We start from the raw sequence: 12,382 nt of genomic DNA, 5'->3' as shown, positions 1-12,382 counted from the left end.
TCCCCTTCTTTCTCACTTGTTTTGCATATGACTATCTCGTTCTTTCTTATACCAAATTCGATTGAGCTAAATTGAATTTGGAGTGATGTTAAAAAAAAAGAAGAAGAGTGCGAAAGAGTAGGATAGACATATGCAAAACATTTGAGAAAGAAGGGGATCCAAATTTCGACTTTATGAAATTTTCCTGATCTAAAAGGTGTGCCGGAGCCATTAAAAATAAAATATGGTCAGTAAAATATTAAATATGGTCAGTAAAAAGTCAAATTTGGTCAGTAAAAAATCAAATACGGTCAGTAAAAAATAAAATATGGTCAGTAAAAAATAAAGAATATGGTCGGTAAAAAGTTAAATTTGATCAGTAAAAAATAATATTTGGTCAGTATAAAATAAAATTTGGTCAGTAAAAAATCAAATTCGGTCCGGGAAAAGTCAAATTTGGTCGGTAAAAAATAATATTTGGTCAGTATAAAATAAAACTTGGTCAGTGAAAAATCAAATTCGGTCCGGGAAAAGTCAAATTTGGTCGGTAAAAAGTAAAATTTGGTCAGTAAAAAAATCAAATTTGGTCAGTGAAAAATCAAAATTGATCAGTAAAAAATGAAATTTGAGCGGTAAAATATAAAAAATGGTCAGTAAAAAATAAAGAACCTGATCAGTAAAAAATCAAATTTTCGGTGCTTCGGGAAGTTATCTGTATCGCCTGTTGAGGCAAAGGGAAATTTTCCGTGCTTTGGAAAGTTATCAGTAGCACCTGTTTAATTTTTGTACAAAATTTAGGAAATACGAAATATGAAATACGAAATGGTAAAATACGAAATGTACTAAAATACGAAGATTCTGCAATACGAAATGTGCAATACTTTTTATCCGGATATGCAAAGTTTTAACTTTTATTGATTTCCTTTTAGTTTTTTATTGACTAAACTAAATTATTATTCACTGATCATATTTAATTTTCCACTGATTAAATTTCACATTTTACTGATTAAAAAAAAAATTACTGACAAAATTTGACTTTTTACCGACCAAATTTGACTTTTCGCCTACTGAATTTGATTTTTCACTGACCAAATTTTATTTTAAACTGACCAAATTTTATTTTTTACTGACCAAATTTTATTTTTTACTGACCAAATTTGATTTTTTTACTGATCAAATTTGACTTTTCACTAACCAAATTATATTTTTTACTAACCATATTTAATTTTTAACTGACTAAATTTGATTTTTTTACTGACCAAATTTGACTTTTTACCGACCAAATTTAATTTTTTACTATTTTTTTTAAAGTTTTTTACTGACCAATTTGAATTTTTTACTGACCAAAAAGATTTTGCCGATACAATGTAGCTCAACAAACCAAATTCCGTTTTCCATTTTCATGATAAAGTTCAATTCCATTTATAAATAGAAGAAAGAAGCTGCTCAAATTGAAAGGTGTTCTACTTCCCTTTTAGTACTGTAACGGTCTCTACACATTGATAGCAAGCAATTTCCATCAAAAATTGTTTTTTTGATTTAAATCGTCTGCACCGCTGCAGATAGAAATGTCAAAAATCTGCCAAAAATGCAATTTTTAGCGAAAATTGCTTCTAATGTGTAGAGGCCTTAAATTCAAATTATGTAAAATATAGGTTAAATTTATCACTGCTGCGGCTGAGGTTAAATTTACCACTGAAATGCTTTATTTGTCATCAAGTTTTACAAAATTTGAAGTCATTCTAGCACCTAAATTGAAAGAGATAATCAATAACTGATAGTTTTTTTTTAAATTCACTGCATCATATTTTTACTCTAGAAAAAAAATCTCACTACCTTTATTTGCATAAAAAAATAGCATTAGAGGGTGAACTCCTTTATGGGATCATACTATACGAATTGATCCAGTTTTCAAAGATCTCAAGGTATATCACACAATTAAGCTTTTACTTTATATTAGTTTGTGAAATATCAGCTTTGAATCTGCAAGTTCGTTAGTTATTATCCCTTCAATCTTGAATGCAATTGCTGGGATTAAAACCAAGCAAGGAGTGTATTTGTCAGACAATCATGTTAAAACTTTGAACCCTGGCACAATTTCTTCAGAGTTTATGGCATTTTTAAAGCTCTTTCTCATGTTAACACTTTCCTTAAAATGTTTCCTGGAACTTTTGACATGGAAAGAACTGAAACAGAGCGAATATACAGACTGAAAAATGCATTTCTACCCATCTATTTTAAACTAAAATAAATCTCTTCCTCAACAATAAATTTTGCTCCTTTATTAAAATATTTGCTGTAGCTTTTATAACGAGCCTTTTTTTGATTTTTATACAAATATTGGCAATATAAATATGTGATTGCAATTATATGTTTACGAAAATCATATTTTTTCCAACTCTGTTATACCTATAATTGTTCGTATTCTACATCATTCAGCCAATAAGGATGTTTATTAAGGGAAGAAATATCTCCGTGTGTCACAAGAAATTCAATAAAATATCCCACGAGATGGCAATGCGTAAACTATATTAGTTGCAGAGGTAGCATTATAGAACATAATGTATACCTATATACACACATGTACATATGTGTACCCAAGTAGCGCAATTGATTATTAACATGGATACAATAAACTTACATGAAAATTAAGTTACTGTTGCAATAATTCCTCTCGAGAGAACTTTCTATACTTTCAGGACTTTCAGCAAGTACATTTCTTGTGCTTAGAGCTTTAGCTGTAGTCTTCACTCAAAAATCCAATTATTGATACTCTTTCTATGATGGTTTCAAGGAAAAATTGGGCCATCTATTTCTAGTTACAATTCGCGTCAATTTCCATCGACAAGGCTCAAATGTTGAAAAGTGAACCTCAGCTTATTGAATTTGTGGTTATGAGAGACTCTTGTAATTTTACACGATGAAACTGCATCTAGGACTCTTGACACAATGGATTGTATGTATATTTATATACATACACGGTATCTCTCTGCTTATATAATATATTTCGATTGCTTGCCTTCATATTGTTAGACGACTGAGTTTTGTCATGCCTCTTAGAATATCCTTAAAAAATCTTCAATGTGTCATACAAGATATGTAGCATAATTTAATAAAAAGAAAAATTAAGATGTATTGTCAAATAAACAAAAAATAACATATTTCATTTATTCATTTTCCCGTTACAAACAGAAACTCAAAAAAGAGCAACGAACTGTTGATAATGACAACAATAATACATAGTAATAGTTATAAAATAATTACGATAATATTAAAAATCTATTTATTTTCTAAGTTTTACATTCTGTCCATTCCATTTTGAGATTGTGATTTAGTGTTCTTATACCTCACTGAGAGAAATCCGAAAAAGTTAAAATAACATTCCGGAAATGTTAATTTTACCCTACAATATTGATCCAAAACCGGTGTAGATATTACCCTTTTTAGGTGTATTAGGGTTTAAAGGTACCCTTTTTCATATTAATTTTACTTTTAAAAAGGTGTAAAATTAACATTAAAAAATGTTGATATATTTTTACACCTAAAAAGTGTTAAATTTCTGAGGAAAAAAAGTTAATCGCACCCCCGTTTTTTCTCAGAGCTGTCAAAAGTTGACCTTTGGTTCTCTGTAGACTTACCGCTTAAGCTGTGAAACGCTTTAATGAAAAATTGATTAAAATGTAATTTTATCAATATTCTAATTATAATTATGGTATGTCGTCCCTTGACTAATTCTCAAATATGTATATATAAATATATGTCAAACCGATTTCCATAAAAAAACGTCCGTCAATCTTAAACTTTTTTTTGGGATACGTCGAAAATGAGCTCCTTTTCGGTATATTCCCATACGTTTAGTACTATATTTTGGGAAAGATGGTGAATTGCAATATTCTATTTTTTCGGTGCGGGTAGTTAAAAAGATAATCAAAAATAGTGAAATATATAGAAATTATGAAGCATCTTTGAGTCTTATGGCCTCTACACACTGGAGAAATTTATGTCCATATTGAAGTGTTTTTCCTACACAAGAGCGTAGGGAATTTGCTTCAATATGGACATAAATTTTTCTAGTGTGTAGAGGCCATTATAGTCTTCTACACACTATAAAAAATTTGTGTCCATATTAAAGCAAAATCTCTACAGTTCTGTAGGGAAAACTCTTCGATATCGATATAAATTTCTCCAGTGTGTAGATGCCATTAAGCATAGGGGAGACTGGGTCACATGTAAACATTTTCGATAGATGCGAATTTGAGGTGATTTTCCAAGCACACAGTGATTTTTTGGAAAATCTTTCTTAGCTCATGTTTTACCCTTGGGTATAGGCAATACATCGAGGGTAATGCGGATGCTGGAAAACAATTGAGTTTTCCATAAAAATAAAATTTGTGTCATTGATGTGCATTTTTCTCCTTTCACAAAATACCTGGGGTAGAAGTAAACACTTCCTGGGGAGGATGTAAACACCTTTTTTCCACTCTTGAAATTAACTTTGCACCACTTTCAATTATTTTAATAACTTAAGAGATATATAAAGACTGTATATTATTCAAAAAATCACTACACTTTTTACAAAGTATAATTAAGATAGCAAAAAAACTAAAAGCTTGTAAATCAAAGACATTTTTCAATTTATTTTCCCCATATTTTGATATCATGTGACTTCTTATTGAACATAGCCAATGAAAAATTTCCCACCATGAGATGCAATACCAAGAAAAATATTTTGCGATTCAGTCAACACTCGCGACATCTACAATTACGGGGAAATTGCCTGTTTACATCTACCCCAAATGCTGTTTTCTGACTAATTATTGATCCTTTTAAAATAATGAAAATCTCAATTTCTCTAGTAAATGCATTAATATAATCCTAAAAGATGTAGGAAAGAACTGGTATTGCTACATTTCGATTATTTTACACAGTTTTTAATTTCCAGGTGGAAATCCAAATGACCAAAATAATCGAAATATCAACATTTTCGGGAAAATGATTTTATTTTTAAAGTATTAGGATTTTATTGACCAATTCATCTGTTGACATACATCTTCATGGTATCTATGAATGCTTATGGGTTTTATCCTCTAGAGTCTTAAAATTAATGAAAATTTTCACAGTGTTTACAACTACCCCTGTTTACTACTACCCCAGTTCCCCCTAGATAAAAGTGATTTCTTATTTGTTTTGGGCTATTGTACTTAAATAAAAATCAAAAATCAAATTGACAATTTCCGGATCAAAAATTCATCATCATCATTTTCAATCGCTTGTCCTTATCGGAATTGCGGGCCCATGACATCAAGGTTAACAGCCCACGGCTGTCTATCATCTGCTACTTCAATAAGACATTCGCGATCGATCCCAAGGTACTCTAAAGCACGATCTTGAGTTTGATTCATCCACTTTGTCCTAGGTCTACTCCGAGGTCAATTCTTCGCACAATGGCTTGCATAGCTTCTCTGTGGAATCTTTTCTGCTTAAAAATATTCTGTATTTTTAAATAAACTTCAGGGAAAAAATATTGTACATGTATCGCAGAGTTTTATTCGGTCCTTCCTTCCAGTGTGGCTTGAATAAGGTCACAACTTCAAAAGCTCTACGAGTATCTTTCTGAAGTATTTGAAACAAGTTTTTAATTAATTTGATAGTTATTTTAATCCAAGTTTTTGCCAAGTTGCCTGAAAGTTGATGTCACTTTCCCGTATTTCCATTTAAATTCGTATGGTTTTTTTTGCACTCGCGGCCGTTATACGAAAAATCTTTAAAATGAGAACTTTTTTAGTATTGTCGTAAATATACTAGATTTCTGTTTAAATACATTCTCCCTCAGAGCACTGTGAGCTGATTCCGAGATCAATTTTTGAGTTGGCTTCAAATAGCTCCATATGAAAAGTCAACTTGATAGACAAACTTGGCTTGTTTTAATGCCGTGTACAATTTGAGACCGGTTATTGATTTTCAGTCCCAAATTTAATCATAAAGCTACATTTTTTTTAATTGTAAAAATTTATTGTAATCAATTCAAATCGGTTTTGTACTAATAGGGGCATGTTGACATGGTTCGCACAGAGTGAGCCTTCAAACAACGCAAATTTTCTCTTAATTTGAAAAGAGTTAGTTCGTCATTTCTTAGCCATAAGATAGATAATTATTAAGCCCATGAAACGAGATGAGAAATGGTAAGTCAGCTCTTTGCAAACATAGAGAAAATTCGCATCGTTTGAAAGTTCACTCTGTGCGAACCACGCCTACATTCTCCTAAATGACTAAAAATCTATAATGAATTGGAACAATATTACCCGAGCCAAGTGATGTGTAGAAAATATTAGGACATTATCATCAAAGTCACGATTTCGAGCATATCGCAAAAGCTGATATGCTTATGTCAGCCGTTCATTCTTAAGTGTATTACTCAGTATACCAAAAAAACAGAATGATGCGTGTAATCTTAATGTCAACAGTAATTTCAATGCAGTCTTATACTTGTATTAATCATATCATCTTTCAGGATATTAAACTATTTTAAAGTGTTCTGAATTTGCAAATGGAACAAGAGAAACATTAATTGAAAAGCAGAGAAGAATCTGCAGAGAAGTGTCTGTGTGAAGTGAAAGCTTTCGGTGAGCTTTATTAAGTCCTGCATAAGAGTGTAAAGCTCCTGACCCTTGAAGATGGATGAGTTGACATTTGAGATAGTCCATGCAGGAGAGGTGACGGAAGGGTAGTATACTTCTCATTGTGAGAGAATATGCAGTGTGTCGATGATCCTGAGTGAACTCCATCGGGAGACTCCTCGAGCTCATCCACATTGACTCTTCGGCAAGTGATGTGCCACAAGAGCGCCCCACAATGGCGTGCGCTTTCTATGGCGGGTGCGCTGAACCACGAGCTTTCTCAGAGTGTCAGTTGTACTCGAAACGCCGCAACGAACACATCACACTATATTAAATCGCCCCACGAAATCACAGTTCAAACTCGTGTTTGTCTCTCAAAGAGCACCACCTTCATGTCATCATCTCTTAATCTGCATCATCCCCTTGTTTGAGTTGATTTGAGAATATATTTCAGTGGCACAAATTTCACCATTGAACACATGAAGAATATTTGCGGCATATATTCTTGAAGCGAAATATTTAGTGATGCTCTTTGCATAGTAAAAGTTTAAAGAAGCTGAAAGTGTGGTGTTTTTATTCCCTTAATCACGTGGGATATATAGATTGGATATTTTTCCAGTCATTTATGCAATGAGAGGAATCATGGAACATCCATGATCTTACTGCATGAAATAAATGAGAAAACAATTGCGGAACATCAATTGGAAATTGCAAGAAATTGAATAAGAATTTTTCAACGTAACTTCAAGATTACAAAAGGTGATTTTATTATTATTTTTTTTTTATTTAGAGCAATCATAGGAAAATCTTTAAAATCGAAAAATAAATTTACTAAATCCTTCTCGATATTAAAAGTAGAACCTGTGGAATGAAAAGTCAGAAAGCACGGCATTGAAATTGACCATGATTGGTCGAAGACCTCGGTGCGAAAGAGGAAGACAAAAGTATATTTTCGGGGATGACCACTTTCGATAGGGGCGAGCAAATGAAACAACAGTGACTCATTATACATTATGCATATTCCAAAAAGCTTTAGCCTGATGCAATCGATAAACCGATAATGAGACGAGTATGATTCTTATACGATGTGTATATACCTATTAATACAGGCATATATTTGTCATAACTAAATATTACATGAAACGTGAATTTCTTTCTTGAAGCTATATTGGTCAATTTTCACAAATGCATTATTTACAAATATTAATTTATCTTAATAGATAAGTACAAAAACAAACCTAATACATTTTATACATCACTATGTGCATACTTTATTAAGATGATAGAATACTATATATGTTACGTACATTCTTGTTGATATTTTCGCTACAACAATTTATTGATAAGGAAGCTCCTGTGTAATATTTCAGTTTTGTAATAATAATGAAACTCTTCTGCGCATGTTTGCGACAATTTAAATATGATATCTCCTAACTACTATAACTGAAAAGTCTTAAATTTTTAATTGCATTTACTGATATATGTTATATTTATTTTCGAACTCACAAAGAGAACATTAGCAGCCCTATTTTGCATTAAAAATATGCTCATAATCTTATTACATAAACTTTTAATCTTTACTTTTCATTTTAGAATGTTATACTGGTGTTTTTATTTATGTCAAATAGGGGAAAGTGCCCATGCTTTGCCTGGTCCCAAGCTTTATAATGACTAATTTTTTCCTATGTTTCTCAATAAATATGACTCATTGCACCCAAATTTTAAAAACTACACTGAGAGAAATCCGAAAAAGTTAAAATAACATTCCGGAAATGTTAATTTTATCCTGCATTATTGATCCAAAATCGGTGTAAATATTACCCTTTTAAGGAGTATTGGGGGTTAAAGTTACGACTTTTCATGTTAATTTGACCCTTGAAAATGTGTAAAATTAACATTAAAAAATGTTGATATATTTTTACACCTAAAAAGTGTTAAAGTTATGAGGAAGAAAAGTTAATCGCACCCTCTTTTTTTCTCAGTGTAGGGGAAAGTTGCATTTAAAATATATTGTGGATTTACATTTATTCAGAAACACAGGAAAAATTTAGTCATAAAGTCTGTGACCATGCAAAGCATGGGCATTTTTCCCTACTCTTCTTTTCTTTCTCTTTTTATCTAACATGGGATAATATGAGAGGACAAAGTATTCTAAGAATAATAATACCCAACGCATAATAACTTTTGTTTTGTAAACATGTTTTTGACATTTCAATAAAAGTGCATGAAACCTAGATCTAGCTATTTCGCTCTCTCTCATAGGAAATTTTGAAAACATGTTTACAAACAAAAGTTACTGTGCGTTTGACATAAGACGTTTAATTTTATTTGTCTGAATTTTATAAACATATATAAAGTTGGTATTCTTTACAATGGGCACTCAATGGGTCAAGTGGTAGAGCACTCGTTCTATGATGCAAGTGTCTCGCGTTCGAATCCCCTTTAGGTCACCAGGAATTTTTCTGGCTTTAAAGGTGTTCGGATTGCATCCAGTGAGCTTCACTGCACTTGATTACACGGTCATGGGACTGACAACTTCATCCCCTATAAGAAAAATAATAATTCATGTCCAGAAATCCCCTTGCGGGAAGGTCCTGTTCATTCATGGAATGTTGTACCAGCGTTATTATTATTATTATTATTATTATTCATTGCAATGTCACCTTCTGTGGTTCGGGGTGAAATATATGATTCCAATATTTAGAAAAAAAGCAAAGAAAGCTAGGACAGTAAATAAGAAGAAAATACATTAAATAAGTGAATGACAAAAAAGATTCTATTGTACAAATAAGACTGATATTAATTTCTAAGTATGAAATGAAAGATTAAACATTTTTATTTCTATTAGAAATATTTTTATTCTAGTATTTAAAATTAATTAACGTGCTCCAATAATGCAAATTATGCGAGAACAAATGTGTCCCGAACATCCCCTTTTGCGTCCCATACTGCCCCAAATTGGGGTGATTTGGGACAAAGCGTCAAGTTAAATGCTTTATCTTCTCCAAGAAAATTCAGCTGTTTTCCAAATTCTATCGAGTACTTTTTATAAAGTCAATACCCATAAGTATCCTATAGACCGCATGAAATTGTAATACATTATCGTGATTTTTTGGAATACTGTTTTAAAATCAAAACATGAAAAAGTGTCCCAAACCTCCCCAGTCTCCCCTACAACTCTTGAGAATATCAAAAATTCATATATCAATCACTAGTAGGGGAAAGTACTCTCCCTTCGAACGTTCATGCCTTCGAATAATGTGAATTTTCTTTTAGTTTTCCTAAGAGATTTACACATATCTATTAAATATTAGTTGGCTTTTCATCAATTGTTAATAAATCCGTGATAATTTAGTGTAAATCTTTTACGAAAAACGAAAGAAATTCACATTATTCGAAGGCATGAACGTTCGAAGGGAGAGCACTTTCCCCTAGTGCTAAAATCGAAAAAAAAATAATCGGAAAATGGTCATGATTGTTGTTTTAAATATCTTGGATGATTTTTAAAGATCTCGTAAATATCGAAACTCCAAACGAACAGTGTTATGATCAATAATCGAAAAATCGTGTTTGAAATTTCGAAGTCGAATATCTTAAAATTCTTAGTTTCATTTGCGATGAAATCTTAAGAAAGGTACTTTAAGAAATCTTATCATGACCTATTGACACCCTATTTTGCACCATTTGGAATATGAAATTGAATCACCTATTCTTATAATAAACAGTAGATTAATTTCAATAATTTTTCGAAATTGCCAATATGTGTTCCCTGCCGAACTGGTGTTTCTTAAACCCTGTGTGTTGTTGAGGTCTAGACTTTTCCCCTACTCCGTAACCCTGGCTCGGTCCGTGATATGGAGTATTGAAGAAAATCAAAATTTAAATAATTATTTATAATTCCCTTTTTACTTTTTACGATGATTGAACGAGATGTTGTAAACTTTTGCGAGCTACTATAAATCTCTATAACATCCAATCATATTTCAAGCACCACTAAACAATAACCGGCGATATACTAAAATAAGCTTACGATAACTAAAATTTCTTAGGGGAATGTAGGCATGGTTCGCACAGAGTTAACCTTCAAACGATGCGAATTTTCTCTTTGTTTGCAAAGAGCTTACCTATCATTTCTCATCTCGTTTCATGAGCTTAATAATGATCTATCTTATGGCAAAGAAATGACGAACTAGTTCTTTACAAACATAGTGAAAATTTGCGTTGTTTGAAGGTTCACTCTGTGCGAACCATGCCAACATTCCCCTATAGGCAATTTTAGAATTCTTGCAATTCGTAATTTATGCAAATTAAATTAAGAATTGACTTTCATTGGTAGTGCATCTGTCACCCCTTTTACATCAAGAAAGTTTCATGAAATCAAAAATTCTATCTCATTCCTTCTCAAAAGTATTGGACGTTTCTATTCCACTCTTTAGCACTCAAATATAAATTGAATTGTTTATGAGAATTAGGTCGAGGAATTTCAGCTAAAAATCTATAGATCGCATACATATGTACTTATATGGCACAATGATTTTTGAATTTGAAGTCTCTGACAAATGACCGACACGTGTTAATAGTTATGAATGAATATGATGTTGATTGTAGAAAGGAGTGATTTATTGATTAATTAGCTGTACATGGAGAGAAATATTTGATGGAATACCATCAAGCACCATCGACAAATTAACGTTTATAAGAAAAAAAGGCACGGGAGTTCCAATCTACTGATATATTTGAAAGATTTTAATTAATTCCTTAATTTAGATGTACAGACAATGAGCGCATATTCAATGCTCTAAATTCTTATAATGATAAACTAAAATTCAGCAATTCAGTATGGTAGAAGCAAAAGTTCATTTCGAGCCAATTTATTCACTTCGACCACCGAGATGAGTTTCTTCGTCGTTATTATTTGTCTCCAAAATTCAAATCACAATCGAATTTCCATACATAACTGAGAACATTCCGAATTTGCTTATAAATAATCTAACCCAAGGGGTGAATTAAGTTGGGAATACTGAAAGATTTTTCTGTTAGAATCGTATCGTAACAGAATCTTCAGAATCAAATGAAATTACAGAATACTATTTCCGTTATGCAGCCTTCCGTTATGCGCCGTACAGTCATCGGCGATTAGTTGTATATAGCGATGTTTAAAATTTAGGAAACACAGGATTTAACAGAATTTTAAATGGAATAAATGGGAATTACAGAATGTCACGTTGAATCATTAAAAGAATCACACATTAAAAATACATTAGAATCACATAAAATAACAGAATAGCGACATAAGTTTTCGACTTCAGTGAAAATCTAGGGGATTCTTCCAATAACCGCAGATATATCTGATTTCACTGATTTATTTGTCAGGCTTATACCCTATTAAAATTATGAACACTTGTTCAACTACAGGGAGTTCCGCTTTGAAAGAATTTCTCGGTATCTAAAAAGAGCCCGCGAATTAACTCCAGTAATACAGTAAAATTGCATACCCGTAGGAGATATCCCTCCATTAGTAATGAACCAGTTAAGTACGGATTTTTGAATAATTTTACATCCCCTATAAATTAATTTTTCATAAAAACCATATTTTTGTCAAAATTGGCCCAAGCTTTTTCAATGATTTTCGGATATGTTTGAGAGGTAGTATAGGCGAATATTTAGTCCAAACATACCTATGACCGGAAAATTCAACATTTCGAATTATTGAAGGTCAACGACTTTGGATGGTCCATATTTCAACCGATTTGATTAAATTTTGATTTTTTGGAAAGGTATTGAAA

General features: G+C 31.8%; 1 protein-coding gene across 28 annotated transcripts in view; it reads left to right on the top strand.

The window, feature by feature from the left end:
* The window catches only part of LOC129801417 (potassium channel subfamily T member 2), a 218,039-nt gene that overhangs the window by 87,912 nt on the left and 117,745 nt on the right, over positions 1-12,382 (top strand). Inside the window, exon 1 of one of the 28 annotated variants that reach the window (XM_055846408.1) lies at positions 6,491-7,355. The exons of the other annotated variants lie outside the window; for them this stretch is intronic. The gene's annotated coding sequence lies outside the window, so the exon portion shown is untranslated. Of the gene's footprint in view, positions 1-6,490; positions 7,356-12,382 lie in introns of those variants that run through there. 28 annotated transcript variants of the gene reach the window in all.

This window comes from Phlebotomus papatasi, chromosome 2 (genome assembly GCF_024763615.1).
Source record: "Phlebotomus papatasi isolate M1 chromosome 2, Ppap_2.1, whole genome shotgun sequence".
Classification (NCBI taxonomy): Eukaryota; Metazoa; Arthropoda; class Insecta; order Diptera; family Psychodidae; genus Phlebotomus; species Phlebotomus papatasi.
This window is presented reverse-complemented; position numbering and strand designations above follow the sequence as displayed.